At 40.7% G+C, this 19,378-nt stretch overlaps 1 pseudogene; it reads right to left on the bottom strand.

The window, feature by feature from the left end:
• Nucleotides 1-3,508: 3,508 nt before the first annotated feature.
• On the bottom strand, nt 3,509-19,150 carry LOC109434467 (cytoplasmic tRNA 2-thiolation protein 2; annotated as a pseudogene).
• Between the last annotated feature and the right edge of the window lie 228 nt (nt 19,151-19,378).

The following is a 19,378-nucleotide window of genomic DNA, read 5'->3' as shown; positions in this document are numbered from 1 at the left end:
AGACTTTCCTTGTGCGAGTGTCTGTGTAGAGATTAAACACATCTGAGAACTGCCACCCCAATGTTCTGATTCGTGACTGAGTTCCATTTCGGCAGGAGCTATAATTTGTAGCACTGCAAAACCTCACTGTGGTCCTCAGGGTTTTAACAACTGGTTTACCAAGAGTCGCATCTCTCAATCCCAGGGGAATTTCCTGTCCAGTTCTGGATGTCATTGTCCAAGAGAAACAGAAACTGAGCATGCCCAGAAGGTCACCAGGATGGTGAGGGCTGTGAGAACATGTGAAGAGGGACAATCGCTGGGTAATGGGTGAAAAGGCCTGTGTGGGAAAGAGGTTAAACTTCACCTTTGAGGGTTCAGACAGAAGGTCTTGAGCAGGTACAGGTTACTAGGTTACTAGGTACAGGTTACTAGGGAGATAGACGGGTTTGATTGGAGAGAGTTTTAAGCCTGAAAACAGCTCAGCAATGCAATAAGCGCTGATGAGGATATGTGTTTCCCACCCCTACGGCTGCGCAGGATGGACTGAGAAGTCATTTTTAATGATGTTATTACAATTTTTCATGATTTTATGACCAGACAAGATAACTTAAGGTCCTTTCGAACTTAAAGAAACCATCACTGTGATATATCTGGTGCCTACAGACCATGTCCCACTAATATCCATTCTCCCCTTTTACCTTAATAATATAACTCTTGACTTTTAACGGGACACATGGCCACCCAGCTAGACACCTCGTTTCTCAGCCTCCCTGGCTTCTGAGGCTGAGACGATGTAGCTGAGGTCTAGACAATGAAATGTGATATGTGCCATTTCCATGTTATCTGCAAACTATCTGTGAACGAGTGTTTCTTCTGCCAATCTCTTTCCAGAAAGTTCAGTTACAGAGGTGATGATGGGAGCCAGAAGATACACCTGGGATCCAGAGCCTGTCTAGGACGTAGGGTCTCCTGTGTTGATGAAACTCCTGTCCAAAGTGAATGTCTCACCGAAGCTCCAGCGACCCAGGAGCTGCTGTATGTTTGAGGGACACTCATTCCAAGGTCACTGCTCAGCTGCTCAGGTAACTTGGAAAAGTCAGTCAGCAGCGGAATCATGCCGAGCCAAATCTTCACATGCTTAGCCTGGCATCTTATTTGTTAGATTAACTGGTATTGTGGGGACATGAGGAGGGAAGGGAAGAGGACGGACACAGCAGTACAGGAGGGTTCATATGAAGTGTCAATCAACTTGAGCTATTCGTTTTGGGTCATTTCTCTGTTGGCCTCTTTCTGTTGATTCTGGGTTCTGCTGCCTGCCTTTCTGTTACAGCTCGAATTGTGTCCCACTGCCCCAAATTCTTAGGTTGAAATCCTAATCCCAATTACCTCAGAATATGACCTAACTCTGCAAGAGGATCTTTGTAGATATAACTGAGTTATTATGAGGTCATTAGTGTGAGCTTTAATCCAATATGATTGGTATCCTCATAAGAAGACAGGTAGACACATACAGAGAAGATGGCCAAGTGACTATAAAGGCAGAGATTGAAGTGCTATAACTGCAAGTCAAGTATCACCCAAGATTGCCAGCAAACCACCAGAAGCTAGGAAGAGTCCAGGAAGGATTCCCCACGTGAGCCTCCAGAGAGCATAGCCCTTCTGACATCTTGATTTCAGATATCCAGCCTCCACAACTGTATGACACTACGTTTCTGTTGCTTTCAGCCACCCAGTTGGTGGTACTTTGTCATGGCAGCCCTAGGAAACAAATACACGCTTTCTGGGCAGCCTGTCTCTGCAGAAATGGTTGCAGCCAGAGCTGTCCAAATAACAGGGCACCTATGGGGTTTTGTCTCCTTCCATAGGACACTGGGGCCCTGACTTACAGGGTTTCCTTCAGCATTAAAACCAGAATGGACCAGGCAAGAAAAATTGCAAGATTGATTACTTAGCACTGACTTCTTCCAGGGTTACTGGGGAAAGAAACAAACCAGTGGTACCTGGAAGACTTTCCTGAGAGGCCAAGTCCAAGCCCATGGGTGATATTATCCATGTTCCCTTTTATGGTATCATTTTTTTTTTCTGGAACACAACCCCTCCCAAATTTGTGCTCAGCCCTCCTGAAAAGGTGGCACTATCCAGACAAATGTGAACATCAGCACCAATAAAATCACTAGCTACGTCATTTGCATGAAGTTTTCCCATTTCAATATCATTACCATAAGGTGGGGATCCTATTGCCAGGGCAACCAGTAACAGAACCCAGCAGTGTGGCTTTTCCAGAGATGCTTCCTCCACTTTGACTGATTCCTGCTGTGTTCTTGGCTACCCTCTTATTTGCCATTAAAAGAATACAAACCACTCCACAGTTTTGCCCTTTTCTCACCTCAGTTTGCTTTTCCCTTTGCCAAGGAGCTCAGTCCTTACCCTCAAATTCAACCTGTCCTGTTAAGTTTCCACTGGATTTGCTAACTGACCTCTTTCATTCCTTCTAGCTGAACTTGGCTGTGCCCCCCACCCCTCCTGTTTAATAGCTGCTCCCTCTGATCAACACTCTACTCACCAGTTTCCATGACTGCATCCCCAGTGACTGACACACAGTCATTTAACGCGAATGGCGTGTCCTGAGTGTGAATTCCAGCTTGGCTGTGCATTAACTCCGCGACTGTGCAATAAATTCTTCAATAATTGCTGGTAGCAGGTTGCTCATTTGTAAAATAAGGTGTTCTACTTTGTAAGAGTTACATAAGACAATGCACGTGAAGCCTGATGTATGTAGGCTTTCTATGAGTTACCTAATGCTGCATAACTTGGTGGCTTAGAGCAGCAGTGAGCATCTATATCCGTCACCATGTCTGTGGCTCAGAAATTCAGGAGCAGCGTGGCTGGGCTGCTCTGGCTTGGGGTTGCAATATGATATCGGCTGTCCCTGCAGACATCTGAAGGCTGAACTGTGGCTGGAGAACTCACTTTGAAGGTGGCCCTCTCACACTAATGTGACTCATTCCCACTGGTGCTGGCTGTTGATGGGAAGTCTCAGTTTCTCTCCATATGGGCTTCTCTGCGAGCCTGCTTGAACAGACTCACGGCATGATGGCGGCTTCCACCAGTTAGAGCAATGGGAGAGGGGGGTACGTGGGGACACAGAGAGAAAGACAGAGAGACAGAGAGGGGAGTCAGGTAGAGGGACAGAGGGGCTCAAGGCTGTGTCGTTTTTATGACCTACCCTCTCAAATCACATAACATCACCTACACCATATCTATTTGTTGAAACGAGTCACTAAGTCACTAAATCCATATCACATCCAAGGTGAAGGGATTTAGACTCCACGATTTAAATGGAAGGGTGTCAATAAACTTACATATTTTAAACCTAGGATGGGCTCGTTCTAAATGTCAACTTTTATCATAACTTGAGTTATCTATCTATATCTATATATATGTATTTTTTTAACTGAAAGTGTTTTTATTTATCTAAATGTGATCACATGCCACCTGGTGGTCCTTGTCCTTGCCTCCCTGTCCCTCATGTGGCATGGTGTGGTGCGGTAGAGGTCCCAACAGGGTGACCATGACACTGAGTATGGGTCCTGGACACGTCCGGTCCTAGGAGCTCGTGCTTGGGCTCAGCTCTCACCCATCTCTGTCTCTTTGTCACTGTCTTTAACCAGATACTCCTAAGTAACCGAGGCCGTGGGGGGAGCCACAGAGTGGGACCCGCCCCACAGAGGCTCATGACCAGAAGGACCCCTCCCAGGGCTCCCCCGGCAAAGAGCGGCCAGTACCTCTGGCTGCAGGTCTGGATCTGGACCAGGATGTAAGGTGTCAGGGGGGCCAGGGAGGGCACCCACTGGCCCTGGCCCCCTGACAGCAGCCCTGGGCCCTGCCCACCTCTGCAGCACAACAGGGCACTGTGGGCATCCTGGCTTCAGCCTGTGAAGTTGAGGAGACTGCATCTGGGGGACATTCAAGGAGCTCTGAGCCCTAAAAGCCATGGCACTGTTGAGTAGGTCCGAGGTATACATAACGAGTAGGCAGTGGGGACCAGGAAGCTGGCAGGACAGCGTTTCCTGAGGGCCTTGACCAGCTCCTCGTTTGTCCTGTACACAGTGCTATCTGTGGAGCGGAACTGGGCCTGCAGGCCTTTTCTGGGACCTTGGTGTTGCTGGACAGCAAACAGGAGTCTCTAGAAGGAGACCTCCTTCAGCGTGTAGTCACGTCTGGGCTGCACCAACACTTTGTCACTATGCGGCTGGTCTGAGAAGCCCATGTCCCAGGTGAGGAAGGCCCTGCCCCAGCCCCGGGCAATAAAGCTTGTTGCCTGGTCAGGAGATTGATGGCAGGTGGTACAGCTGTTCTCCATCAGCTCCTTGGAGAAGCCGTGGATCCAGGCCGCGTGCACAATCAAGTGGGGCCTCAGGGTTTACAGAAGCTTCTCCAAGGAGGTCAGCGCCATCACTGGGTCAAACAGCCTGGAGGGACAGACCCTTCGTCTGGGCAGCTGGGGGTGGCCCAGCCAGGCTCTGGAGGTCCTGGCTGCGGCCTGGCCTAGCTACGCCTCCCCCTGGACCGGGCTAGAGATGTCTCTGGCCCCCTCAACCCTCAGCCGCTGCTGGAGGCCCTTTGGCCCTGGGCAAAGCAGCACAGCACAGACGGCAGGCTGAACACCTCTTCTAAATTAGCGCTGTGTGTTGGTGCAACACCTCAGGAGTTCCCTGGAGGTAAAATTTGAAACTGGCCGTGTCATGCGGGGAGACCCTGCTCGCTGCGCCATTTGTCATGCGGGGAGGCCTGCGGGGTCTCTGGTCCCGCTCCCCATACAAGAACGCAGGATATGGTGAGGCCGAAAAGGAACACCCACGGAGCCATAGGTAGGGGAGTCATACCACTATATTCTCTCTGGCGGCACTATACTCTCACTGGAGGCTGGATCCACACTGTCCGCAAACCGCCATCCACGCTTGCCAGCCCAGCCGCCATCTTCTTGCTAGGCCCCATTCTTTCTCTCTCTTCCCTCTCTTCTCTCTCCTCCTCGTAGCCACAGCAGTTATATTGTGGCCAATGGCTCACTGGTTACAGCTGACGGCCAACTAGCCACAGCTGATGGCCATGCAATCACAGTTGGCCATTTACTACCTGAGCCAGCACCTGTCTATGTGAGGCCGAGAGCCTGGAAACTACTCTCTGGGGCTCCGCCCCCACAGGCCGTGGTACACGGAGGGCAAAGAGAGACCGAAAAGAGGCAGGCCCCTCCAGATTGGCAGGTGGCAGTTTTAATAAGCAAAGGAAGTTACTGACGAGGCTTGTCTTGGGCCCCATAATACAAATAGATCTCCGCACCTCCGGCCAGAATCTTAAGGGTTTATGTAGAGGCCCTAACGTATTCAGTCACGTCTACTGTCCAGACAGCAACTCAACAGCACATTGCTCTCTCAGGTTGCATCCTTGAAATGGCTCCGACTATAGGAACGGTGGGCGGAACGTGTGTTCCAAGGACAGGGGAAGGGCTGAGGGGCCTCCAATTGCCCTGGTCAGGTCTCCGGTAAAACCGGCAGTCACCACTTCTCCAACAGCCCCTCCAACGATGTGTCACTGGTATCCGACCGTCTGCAGGATCAGCTTCATCTCGGCCGGGTTTGTGCTCTGTTCTTGGGCTCTGGCTGCAAGCTGCCCCTTCGCTGACGTAGACAACCCTTGTCACAAATGGCAGTCGTTTGGCAGCATCTGCACTCAGGCCCTCATGGACCTGCCAGACCATGGAGCTGGACAAAGACCCCTCAGACCCTTCCAAGAGAACCTTCTCACTGGGAAAGAGCAGCTGCTTCTCCCCAAACGTGGCTCTGAACTTGTGGATGTAAAACACCTTGACACGGTCCCTGCAGAAAGCATCTCGACTTGAGGCACCACAACAGGTAGGACTCGCTTGTACTTCACACACTTCTGCTCACGCCAGGTGGCAGTGGCGGTGGCCTCTTTTAGTCCTTACCATGTGGCGCATATTTTAACAATATTTAATAATATAAATACATATATTTAGTAATTTAAATATATTTAAAATATAAATACAAATTGTATATGCTATATAAATGTAAAATAAATATAAAATATGTATTTTACATGTATTTATAGTTTTTCTATATAAAATATATTTTTATGTATATATAATATATATGCATATTAAATATCTATATATCTATAGCTATAGTAAAAAGAAAAAAATGTTATTTCTAGAATTTACCTCGTCTTGCTCCGGCACCCTCTTAACTACTGATGCTGAGGGGTGGTACAATGTGTTAAATGTTTGTGTCCCCCCAAAATTCATAGGTTGAAATCCTAACCCTCAGTGTGATGGTATTAGGAGGGGGGACCTTTGGGAGGTGATTAGGTGATGAGGAGGAAACCTCATGAATGAGATTCGTGCTTTTATAAAAAAGACCCCAGAGACATCCCCTTCTGCCACGTGAGGACACAGTGACAAGATGTCTTCCACGAAGCAGGAATTGGGCTCTCAGCAGACACCGAACACTTCCAGCCCTTAGAACGATGAGAAATAAATTTCTGTTGTTTATACGCCACCCAGTCTATGAGATTCTGTTACAGCAGCCATGGCTAAGACAGGTGGGGTGAAGCTGTGGAACCAACATTTGGTGACTGAAAAGATCAATCTCTTCCTTTTCGAAACAGTGTCTTCATACCCTTTCAAGTAAATAAACAAATGATGAAAAGCTCAAACTCCCCTCAGGCCTGTCTTAGGAAGTTTCTCTTTTCCTTTCTTCCTGGAGAACCCACACCCACTCACCTTGGCTGGACTTGTTTTTCTGCACACAGCTCTCCTTACCCTGCCCTCGTGTTATTCTTAGCTTAGCCCCATCTTGCTTCTTTGACTTCTGAATTGAAGTCATTCTTCATTGTCAAGTAATAATGGAAACTCAAAATATATTTTTTCCCTGAAAATACTGTAGTAAGTTATATTTAGATTTCAAAGCTAGTTGCCAAAGGCTCATTTCTCCAACAAAATAACTGATATTTGGCAATAAAAATTTTTGAAAAAATCATAATGTTGCCAACATAGAAGAATGTATTTTTCATTTATTAATTTTATATCCTGTATTATCATAGAGATAAGTTGACTGCTCTTTGGGTATTTAGTTCTTTGAATTTTAACACACCTCTATAATCAGGATACAGAACAGTTATGGTACCCCCCCCAAAACTACTTTGTGACACCCCTTTAAAATAACATCCCCCATCCCAAACACTGATCTGTTTTGTTCTTCGTTACTATGATTTTGTCACTTCAAGACTATTATATAAACGGGATCTTTTGAGACTGGCTTTTTCCACTCGGCATAATTCCGTTGAGATCTATCAAAACTGTTGCATGTATCAATTGTTTGTTTCTTTTTAATGTTGTATAGTATTCTATTGTATACAGTATCCTACAGTTTGTTTATCCATTTGCTAATTGAAGGACGTTTGGATTTTTCCAGTTTTTGGCAATTGGGAGTTGAGTCATATTCATGTATAGATTTTTGTGTGCGCACAAGTGTTCATTTCTCAAGGGCAAATGCCCAGGAGTGGAATTACTGAGTTACATGATACATGTAAGTTTAACTTTTTAAGAAATTGCCAAACTGTTTTCCAGAGTGACTACCATTTTCCATTCCTACTAACAATACATAAGAGTTTCAGTTGTTTCACATCCTCGCTAGCAATTAATTTTTTTTTCTTTAGCCATTTTAATAGGTATAGAGTAGCATCATATGCTTTTAATTTGCATTTCTCTAATGGCTAATTATGTTGAGCATCTCTTTATATGCATTTGTCACATCCATGTCTTCTTTAAAGGAAGTGTCTGTTCTTTTGCCCATTTTTAAAACTGGGTTTCTGTTTTCATACTGTTGAGTATAGAGTTCTTAATTTATATACACATACAAGTCCCTAACCAGATATGATTTGAAAATAGTTTCTCCTAGTCTGCAGCTTGTCTCTTCAATGAGTTAATAATGTCTTTTGCAGAGCAAAAGTTTTTAATTTTAATGAAATTCAGTTTATAATTTTTGTTTAGTTGTGGATTTGGGGTCATTTCTAAGAACTCCAGTTTTATCTTCAATGGTTTCTGAATTTTAATTGTTCCCCTGTATGTGAGACATCACTTCTGCCTGGCTGCTTCACAGATTTTTTTTTTTCGTTTCTTAATTTTTTCAGAAGTTTGACTATGATGTGCCTGGGTGTAGATTTTTTTGTGTTTATCCTTTATAGGTTTTGCTTAGCTTCTTAAATCTGTAGGTTTAAGTCTTTTGCCAGACTTGGGGAATTTTCAACTATTACTTTCTAAAATATTTTCTCTTTCTCCTATCTTTTTGGAATGCCAGGGACCTAGATTTTAGACCTTTTTTTGAAATTTTTTTATTGCCCCACACATCCCTGTGACTCTGTTAAGTTTTGTTCAGTTTCTTCTTTTTGTTGTTCAGATTGGATGATTTCTATTGATCTGCCTTTAGGTTTACTATTTTCTCTGTCATCTCAGAGCCCGTGCAGTTATTCTACTTTTCATTTCTAAGGTTTCCATTTGATTCCTTTAAATCTTTTATTTCTTTGCTGAGATTTTCTATTTTTCCCGTTGTTTCAAGAATATTTGCTATTGCTTGTGGCATTTTAAAAATAGCTGCTATAAAATCCGTGTTAGAAAATGATAACATCAGTGTCTGTTAGTTTGTTTAGGCCGCCATAACTGAACACCACAGACTGGGTGGTTTAAACAACAGAAATTTATTGTCTCATCGGTCTGGAGACTGGAAGCCTGAATCAAGGGGCCAGCAGGTTTGGCGTCTTCCAAGGCCTTTTTCCTTGGCTTATAGGTGGCTGCTTTCTCACTGTGTCTCACATGCAATCCCTGGTGTCTGTCTGTGTGTCTGTTTCCTCGTCTTATAAAGACATAGTTTGATTGGATTACAGCCCATCCTCATGGCCTCATTTTAACTTAATCACCCCTTTAAAGGCCATATCTCCAAATATAATCACATTCAGAGGTACTGGGGGTTAGGGCGGCAACATATGAACTTTGGCAGAACACAATTCAGCCCCTAACACTGTGTCATCTTGAGGTTGCTGTCTGTTGATTGTCTTTTTATTTTTCAATGTGGATTGAAAGTTTCCTGGTTCTTCATATGCCGAGTAATTTGGAATTGTATCCTGCACATTTTGTGCGTTATGTTGTGAGATTCTTGTTCTTATTTAAATCCTACTGAAAACAGATATTTTTGTTTTGTCAGGCAATTGACCTGGTTAGATTCAGGCTACAAGTTCTGACCTGCCTTCTGTGGACTGTATTTCCAATGTCAGTTCAAGTTTTGAAACCCTTTGCAGTTCCAGTTCGATCTGTCACATGTGTGCGTCATCCAGGGGTCAGTTTATGACGTGAACAGTGGCCTGTCTGTGTGTTTAGTTCTTGAATTCTTTGATATGCTGATTCGGTCACATCCATGCATGCACAGGCCAGGGGACACCTGGGAGTACATAAGTAGTTTTATGAGGTCACTGTGTTGATTTCCTTCCTCTTTGCAGTCTACTGGTACTTGTTTCCTGAGTGTTCCCCTTTTGTTCCATTAGCTAGAAAGCTGGAGCTTTAGTTAATCCCGCTCTGCCATACATCGTTGTTACTATGTCCACTTCCGGGGTTCACTGCTGGGAGGATAGAGAGAGTGTAAACATCAAGAAGGGGTCACGCCACCTTCTTGAACTAACAGCTCCATCCATCAGAGAGGAAGGGCCCCCAAAACCCTCCCCATTTGGTGGGCTCCCATAGGGACCTCTGCCATCACCGCCACCACGGCAGTGCTTTGGGACTGGGGTGTGAGAAAAGAGAAGAAAAAACACGAGGAAAATGTATATACTCATTTCAGTGCTAGAGTCCCCTTTTTACCACTTGAGGCAGAATTCAGGTTTCCTTAGGAGCTCTCTGTGCTAATACTCACTTCTGGGTTTCAGCCTGCATTGTGCTCAGGCTGGGGGATGCCAGAGGGAAAAAAATGGAAATATCACCACTGGTTGGTAGTACTCTAAATTCTGGAATTCTGGTCTTCATTCCCAATCTTCCTGCTACTATTTACTTCTCAGGGTCCCTGAGTGGCTGTTGCACGTGTCCTGTCCAGGTTTTATAGCTGCATCAGTGGCAGAGACAGAGTGGGTCGTGCTTACTCCATCTTACCAGGAACTGACAGCACCTGAAACAAAACAATATTGAAATTAAATAAGAAAAATATGTCTCTTGAATGCTCATATTTAAGGCAAACTGATACAGTTAGGAGAAAATGAAGATATGGTAAACGTTGAAGTGAAAAATAGTAGTTCTGAAGGAAACACCTAAAAATCTATGAAGGCTTTTGAAATTGAGAATACAGGTGTTTATTGTTTAATTTTAGACAAAAATGGATAGTTTCTACCTTCTTGAATGCTGACATTAGACTGATACTATATGCTTATAGGTAATGATTAGAGTAATTTTTCTGTTAAAAAAAAGAGTGGGGAAGAGGGATATTTGTGGGGAATATAAAAGTGAAACAAGAGAAATGAAGTTTAAAAGGATACATATATGTGTGTATTGCTGTGTTTGAGTTTGACAGTAAAGATTGTAGAAGACAGAGGGAAAAAAAACCTGTGAGGGCTTGAGTCTCCTTAACGGGAAAAATGGGGGTATTAGAGAAAACATGCATCTGTTATGCTCCGCTGACCACTTGGGGGCGCTGTTGGCATGAGACAGCTTAGTGCCGTCCTCTCCAAATTAGGGTGTACACATTGTAGGAATGCGCAAGACTATCCCTTGAAGTCCCCAAATAAAATATTAAATTTTAATTTCTATTTAGATTTCATTAAGAAAGTAGAAATTTATGAAGCTTTACTAACAGTTAATATAAGGACTGATACTAGCTTCATCACTTAATCAGTAAGTTGGATGATTCTGTGTCACAAGGTCCATAAGAATACTGCAAAAAAGTGGCAGTTCTGTAACTCAGGTTGGTGGTGGCAACCTCTGGTGGTGGCGATCACATTCATCCAGTTCGTCTAAACATACGGTGACATATTGCCGTGTACATGTTCTTGGTGAAATGGATTTATACTATATTACTGATTCAATAGTTCATAACTAATATTTGAATATTAATTTATTAATCATCAATAAACAATCCCTCTTAAAATGTATTGGTGACTTAAAATATTTCTTGCAAAGAAACTGCAGGTCAAAATGAAGTAATTCAAGCTGAAGATAACAATAAAAAAATGGAAAAATAGCATTCCCCTTCCTCCTGGTTTGGACCCTTTTTCAGATAAAACGTGGGATAAAAACAATGGCTATAGTTGATATGTTATCTAAGAGAGATATTTTGACAAAATATACCCACTTAGTTGATCCCTTTGAGTTAAAGTAATGTTTTAGACAATAAATGAGAAAGAACTTCCCACTTTTGAGAAAAGATTTTGAAAATATATGTTTAAAAATATTTCCATCATTATGTGCTTTTTGCTCTTGAGACTAAGACTGGTGTATTTTACCTATGAAACTCTTCTGTTTCATATTTATAAGGCTTTGAAACTGAATTTTCTAACCTATTTAAAAATCTTCCAAATGAAAATTTTCAGTAATTTCAGAACATTTATAAAATTATAAATGTTAAACATGGTCCTTTAATTTGCAAAAAAAGAGAGTGACATTATGGAATATGGAAATTTATTAACCAAATATCAACACAAAACTCAAAATTATTAGTGAATAGGATCAAAAATAGGGACCAAGGCTAACTAATAAAAGTTAATATGATTACTTGTTTAAGAACATGCTTTTTCCATAAGGACCTGTGTTCCTTTATGAAGTATATTTTTCAACTAGGCAGTCATTCAAATCAAGAATCAAAATAAATCTAGAACCAGGTCATCAAATCACTGTACCACAAAATACTGTACCCAGACTTTGAAAAGCCGCAGAGAATAGTTCCTCGTATTTCTCTTGCTAAAATTAATGATATTAGTGATATTTTTAGGCAGGTCAAAAAAGTTTATATCATTAATCAGTAAGATAAAATAAAATTATTTAACTCACATGTCTCATTTTCTTTAAATTTCACTTTTGTATGTTTTGTAATAGACACAATCATAATGATTACATCTAGAACTTTGTACATTTAACTGTGAACCAGATGGTGTTTTAAATGCTTTACATAAATTGTTTCAAGGTTCACAACACCCAATATATGTATATACTAGGATCCTCGTTTAAAGGATCAGGCAGCCGAAGCATAAATAGATTAAGAAACTAGAATAAGACCAAGTAACTAATAAGTGACAGAATCAAAATTGATTAGTACAATAACACATATATTTAATTTATACATAAATTACTACATTTGTAAAACAATAAAAGTCTGAAAGAAATAGGGGATTAAAGTTTGGAGACTGTTTGTCTACAGCTAATAGGCATGGTGGCAACATAAGAATGGGCTCTCAGGGAACGCAAGCCAACATTCAGTACATTAGCATTTATAGCACAAGCGTGATGCTATTTAATTCCATAATAATCTTTGAAGTAGTCATGTTAATCTCAAAAACACAAGCATACTTAAAAAATAATATTTAATGGACTCTGACAGACTTAGGTATAAAATTTAGTGTTACCACTCGCCACATCTGTGACTTAGGGTATTTCTTTTTCTCATCTTCAAAGCGGGCAAAATAATATATGCCTTGAAGGATTAAATGGTATATTATAATATAATATAAGTAGTGGTTAAGAATTTAGATTCAGGAGCTGGACTATCTGGGTTTGAATTCTAGCTCTACCAATCATTAGTTGCAACTTCCTTTGCTAAGCTGTAGATTTTCTCTCTGCCTTAGTTTTCTTATCTGAAAAATGGGGTTAATAATACTACCTACCTTATAGAGCTTTCCGTGTGGACCGATTTATGTAATGTGTTTAGGACCTGGCACCTAAAAAATACTCAATAAATGATGGCTGTTATTAGTAAATATAAAATGCTTAACACATAGTAGGCATTCAAAAAATAACTTTATAATCATTATACCCATTGAGAGCTTTATTCAAGATTACGCGATTAAGAAGTATCCAGGGCTCTTATTTATGGATTCTGTGTTGTAAATGGCTAAAGTTTACATGCATGGATCATTCGCTTCTGATAGGTGTAGGCAAAATATGTTCCTGAGGACAGAGCACTGAGACATGAGCTCATCAAGAGAGGCAGCCCTGGGATCTGAATAGCATTCGGAGAGGTAGAAGACAGGGAGGAAGGAATCCTGCAAAGGCCGAGAGATAGGAAAAGACAAACATGTTCACGGAAGAGTGAGTAAAATGTCTTCCCTGGAGCAGAGCTACATTTTAGAAAGATTAACCTGGGGGAGTTTGGGGGGGAGTGTAGAATTAGGGAATTAAAACCAAAAAATGCCAAGAAATGAGAAGCCGAAAGAGAAATTCATTATGCTCATCCAGACATGAGTGGTAAGGACCAGAACTAAGAGAACCACTGAGGGCGTGGAAAAGAGAGGACAGATGAAAGATAGATGCGTACCCTTCAAAAGAAAAGTCAACAGGGCTTGGGAACTGATTAAGTGATGAACGAGCAAATGTAAGTCGGCAGAATGACACCAATGTTGTCACTGTAGTGAGTGTGATGACACTGAGAAATAGGAAAGTATTTGGAGGGGCAATGATAGGTTTGACGTTTTACATTGAATTTGAATTAATACAAATACATTTTAAGTAAAAATTTGGAAAACTTAGATTGCTCGGGTCCAGAGATAGAATCGGAACTCGGCGCATAGAGGATATAATTGAAGAAGGTCTTTACTATCCGAAAATGTGTAGTGGAAAAAGATTATTTAAATAAATCCATATAGAACAAGGAAAACATATAACAATAAATAGTGAAAAACTGGTTATATTGTGACTTAAAAGGAAACAAATAAGTATAAACAGTTATTTGTATCTTATACTTAAAACAATTTATATTCAAATTCCAACTGGCCACTGATTCTTAGAATGAACAAAGAATTAATTGCTTTTTTTTTTTGGTTGTTGTTATTGCCATATACCCAACAAATTTGTGCACTCGTCTGTTATAAGAATCTATACTCTGTTTTACTTTGAAAAACATGTAAATGCATATTTACTTTCTAATCTTTTTGTCATCTTAAAGTCTTTTTTTTTTTTAAATACCGTGTGTACCTGAAAATAAGACCTAGCTGGACAATCAGCTCTAATGGGTCTTTTGGAGCAAAAATTAATATAAGACCCGGTATTATATTATATTATATTATATTATATTATATTATATTATATTATATTATATTACATTACATTATACCCGGTCTTATATTATAATAAAATAAGACCAGGTCTTATATTAATTTTTGCTCCAAAAGACTCATTAGAGCTGATTGGTCTTATTTTCGGGGAAACGTGGTAGTAAGAGCCAGTCTTACTCTCGAAGAGTAAGCCAGTCTTCGTCTCTTCAACGTGGAATGAAAATTTAGACTCTTTTGGCAAGCAATCTGAATGTAATATCCTTTTAGATTTTTATAGCTGTTTCCCCTGAACTTTTTAAAAATACTGTACAAAAATTGCAGTAGAGGGGCAGCCTGATGGCTCAATTGGTTAGAGCACGAGCTCTCAACAACAAGGTTGTTGGTTCAACTCCTTCATGGGATGGTGGGCTGCGCCCCCTGCAACTAAAGATTGAAAATGGCAACTGGACTTGGAGTTGAGCTGCACCCTGCACATGTAGATTGAAGGACAACGACTTGGAGCTGATGGGCCCTGGAGAAACACACCGTTCCCCAATATTCCCCAATTAAAAAAAGATTGTAGTAGAGTACACATAACATAAAATTTACCATCTTAACCATTTTTAAGTGTACAGTTCCATAGTGTTAAATATATTCACAGTGTTATACAATCTATCTCCAGAACTTCACCTGGCAAAACTGAAATGCATACCCATTAATCAACAATTTCCCATTTCCCGCTCCCTCCAGCTCCTAGGTACCACCTTTGTACTTTTTGTTTGTATGAATGTGACTACTCCTTCTATCTCCTAAAGTACAATCAATCATACAGTGTTTGTCTTTTTATGATTGGCTTATTTTACTTAGCATTACTAGATTTATACATGTTGTAGCATGTATAACATTATGGCTGAATGACATTCAATGGTATGTACATATCACATTTTGTTTATTCATCCATCAATGGACACTTGGGTTGCTTCCATCTTTTGGCTGTTGTGAATAATGCTGCTATGACCATGGGTGTACAGATATCTCTTTTTTTTTTCTTTTCTCCAGATATCTCTAAAGACCCTGCTTTCAATTCTTTTGAGTGTATTCCTATATGTAGAATTGGTGGATCATGGGAAATTCTGTGTTTAATTATTTGAGGAACTGCCGTATTCTTTTTTATAGTGGCAGCACCATTTTATATTCCACCAATAGTGACCAAAGGTTGCAATTTCTTTACATCCTTACCAGCACTTGGTTTTGTTTTGTCTTTTAATAGTAACCATTTTAATAGGAGTGAGGTGATATCTTATTGTGATTTTGATTTGCATTTCCCTAATTATTGGTGATATTAAATATCTTTTCATGTGCTTAAGGAGAGAAAAATATTTGAAGTTGCTGGGGAAGGAACTTTCAGGAAATTATGAGAAGAATGTGTTTAATTTTTTTTAAAAAGCTGGAGAGAAGACAATTTTAGATTAATTTTCTCAGGAAGACTAAGAAGAGAGGAAAGAGGAGTATGGGACGTGGATTGCTTCTTTTAAAAACAAAGAGAAAAAAACATGATGGTAGTTGCAAAAGGAACTTGGGTTTCAATTTCTTTTAAAATAAAGGCGGAGGTGGGTAAGAGTTGCATCTCCCATTGAGTTCCTATTGTCATAGACTTTCTTACTTTTGTGCACAGACTAATGCAGGGGCACAATTAGAGACCATACAAAGCTTAACATTTCTGACTTTATATTTGAACTGCATCCCATCTCCCATTCTTTCTGTCCTGTAAACTACTCCTGCAGGGCTTTTGTCACAGCTGGCATACACCCACCTTGATGTTAGTTCGTAACAGCTGGAAGCATTTTCTCTCAGAACTATTTCCCATTTAATGAGTGATTCTAAAAATCTCATAGAACCATGTAGAACCAAAAGTAGAAAAATATAATGGTGGCCTGGCAAGCATATTCACAAAGTCATGTTGGTTTAGTCGTTCTGCTTTACTCCTTTCTTTTAAGAGTATTTAGTGAGCTATCTATGTGCTTGGCACAGGATTGGGCTGAGAAAACAAAGATAAACAAGTCCTTACAGAATATACTGCCCACGCAGTTCTCAACCAAGAGGCAATAATAGTACTTGTCACTCCATGTTTGAAAATGTTGGGGACACTTTGACTTGTTCCATTGACTTAAGGGACATTAGAAGTATTTAGTGGGTGGGGATGCTAAGTGTTCTGGAGTGATTTGCACAAAGAAGAATTGTCCAGCCCCAACCAGTGGTGTCTCCACTGATAAACAAATGCTAGAATATGAATAATACCAGTACTAACAATTTATTACAGACCTGCACTGTATGAGGCACTTTACCTGCATTGTCTAATTTAACCTCACCTTGACACTTTGGAGTAAATACAATCCCTGTATTTCTGAACAGCTTCAAGAGCATATAGAACTCTCTCAAAGTCACACTGCTAGTTAGTGGCTGAACCAAATTTCTAGACCTGACTCCAGAGGTTACAGTCTTAATAACTACACCACCTAGCTTCTTACACTAACGATAAAATAGAACCTGGAGATCATGTCTGAGCAAACTGAGGGTACACATTATGGTTTATTCATCTTCCTCCCTTACCTGGTATAAAGACTTCAATAATGCTTGTCATTTATATGTTATTTTATTTAGTCTAATCCTTCCCATTTTTATAGATAAAGAAAACTGAAGTTCAGGGACGTTAAATCCTTCTAGTGTGTAGCAGAGCTGAGATTAGAATTCAGGGGAGATAACAGACACCACGGAAAACAATATGGAGGTTCCTCAAAAATTAAAAATAGAAGTGCCATGTGACTGAGCAATCCCACTTCTGGATAAATATCCAAAGGAGATTAAATCACTGTCTCAAAGACCTATGACACCCCCATCTTCATTGCAGCAATATTCACAATAACCAAGAAACGGAAACTATTAGGTTGGTGCACAAGTCATTGTGGTTTCTGTAATTATTTTTAACCTTCTAAACCACAATGACTTTTGCACCAACCTAATACTTACATAATGGAATATTATTCAGCCATGAGCAAGATGCAAATGCTTCCATTTGTGATCTCACTTATGCTAAGTGAGATAAGTCCGATAGAGAGAGACAAACACTGTATGACCTCACTTACCTGTGGAATCCAAACAAGCCAAACTCCTAGAAACAGAGGAATGGTGGTTACCAGGGGTTGGGGAGAGAAGGATGTGGGGGAGACGTTGGTCAAAGGGCACAAATTTATAACATGAATACGTTCTGGGGAATAATACACTGCATGGTGACTGTAGTTAATGGTATTATATTGTACACTTGGAAGTTGCTAAAAGAGTAGATCTTAAAGGTTTCCACCACAAACAAAACTATGGTAATTATGTGAGGTTATGGAGGTGTTAACTAAAGTTACTGTGGTAATCATTTCACGATATATAATTGTATCAAGTTAATATATTGTACACTTTAAACTCATGCAATATTATAAATCAATTATATCTCAATAAAGCTGGGAAAAAAATAGAGCCCATTCACCCTGGATCACTTAAGAGAAATCCAGAGAAGGAGTTGACAGTTTGTTAGCAGCCAACTGCTCTATCTCTTAGTTTACCCACTTTCCTAGTTTCTTAGTCACTGGCATCTATTTATACCAGAGACTGGCAAACTTTTTCTTTAAAGGGCCAGGGAGTAAATATTTTAGGCTTGGCAGGCCATGTGGTCTTTGTCACAACTGTGCACCCTGCCATTTTAGCGAGAAAGTAGCTATAGGTAATTCATAAACAAATGGGCATTTGTCCTTTTAGATCAATCTATCCTGAATCATCATTGATAACTTAGAATAAGACTGGTCAACATTTAGAACAGCATTTTTCAAACTGGGTGTTCAGGGCATTTCTTGGGAACTGTATTTAAAAGGTAGATTCCTGAGTCCCACCCTTAGATGTTCTAATGCAGAATGTCAGGGAAAGAGCCTCAGTATCTGTATTTCTGGCCCCTGTCTATGAGACACACAACAAAGTGTGAAACCCATAAATATATGGCTTCAGTAGATTACTTTGCAAAGAAATAATGTTAAGTACATCGCTGTGTAATTTCAATTTCACCCATAATCCTAGCTCCATGCCCAAAACTCTGGTTTACTGAACAGAATATCCATTTCATCTCAAAACCTCATATCATTCCACCCTTTCCCCATTTATTCAGAGGCAGACACATTTATGTAAAAATAATCACCATCAGAATACTAATGGGCCATAAGCTAATGTAAGGATATTTATTCAGCTGAATGCAATTACCTACCAGTAAAACCTTGTTTTCTATACAGTGTGACTATAATCCAATTTAGGTCTTTTAACCCCTGGTGATTTTTGTTTCATTTTGCTTTGTGATGGGTGGAAACCAGGCATGGTTGCTGGAGGCTGGCAAAAGAATAAAGGGGAAATAGCACCACCACAGAACAGGCAATTTTCAGTTGCATGAGTCCTAAATCTCCATAACCACTGGGTGGTTCAACATGATTCTGTTGCTAATTGATTTGTTTTCCCCCAAGTACAATGAGTGCTTATTTTGCATCAACACGATTCTAGTTTGTGATGATTGTAGGTAAAGTCAGCTAAACTAAAGGTATTTCAGCTTCCACGTCCAACAGGTATCATGTCTATGACTAAAGAGTAAGAGTGTGCCCAAGTGGGTTTTTTCCAAAACAAAAGACAACATACTGAAAAGATGGCCCCGAACTCACTGCATTTGGTGTGGATGAGATGGTTGGGAAGCTCTCTCCACATCACTGATGTTATGTCCTTCTCGGTCCATCATGTCAGATGGCACATGATGCTGATGTTTCTTATTATTACTGGTGAGGGCAACACTGATCATTCGGTTAAGGTTAAGGTTTCCACACTGTAAAGATTTAAACTGCCTTTTGTAATTAATAAACACTTGTAGGAAGAAGCTCTGCTGCTGTGCAAATTCGTGTGGAGTTGGTTGTGAGGAAATGTGGAAAACGGACACATGTAACTGTGAGCATATGAACGGGATGCATCAGAGAGTTTGATGGCTGAACGGGTTTTACCATGAACTGTGTCCAGAGTCCCTAATTGGAGA

Source organism: Rhinolophus sinicus, linkage group LG12, assembly GCF_036562045.2.
Source record: "Rhinolophus sinicus isolate RSC01 linkage group LG12, ASM3656204v1, whole genome shotgun sequence".
Lineage (NCBI taxonomy): Eukaryota > Metazoa > Chordata > Mammalia > Chiroptera > Rhinolophidae > Rhinolophus > Rhinolophus sinicus.
This window is presented reverse-complemented; position numbering and strand designations above follow the sequence as displayed.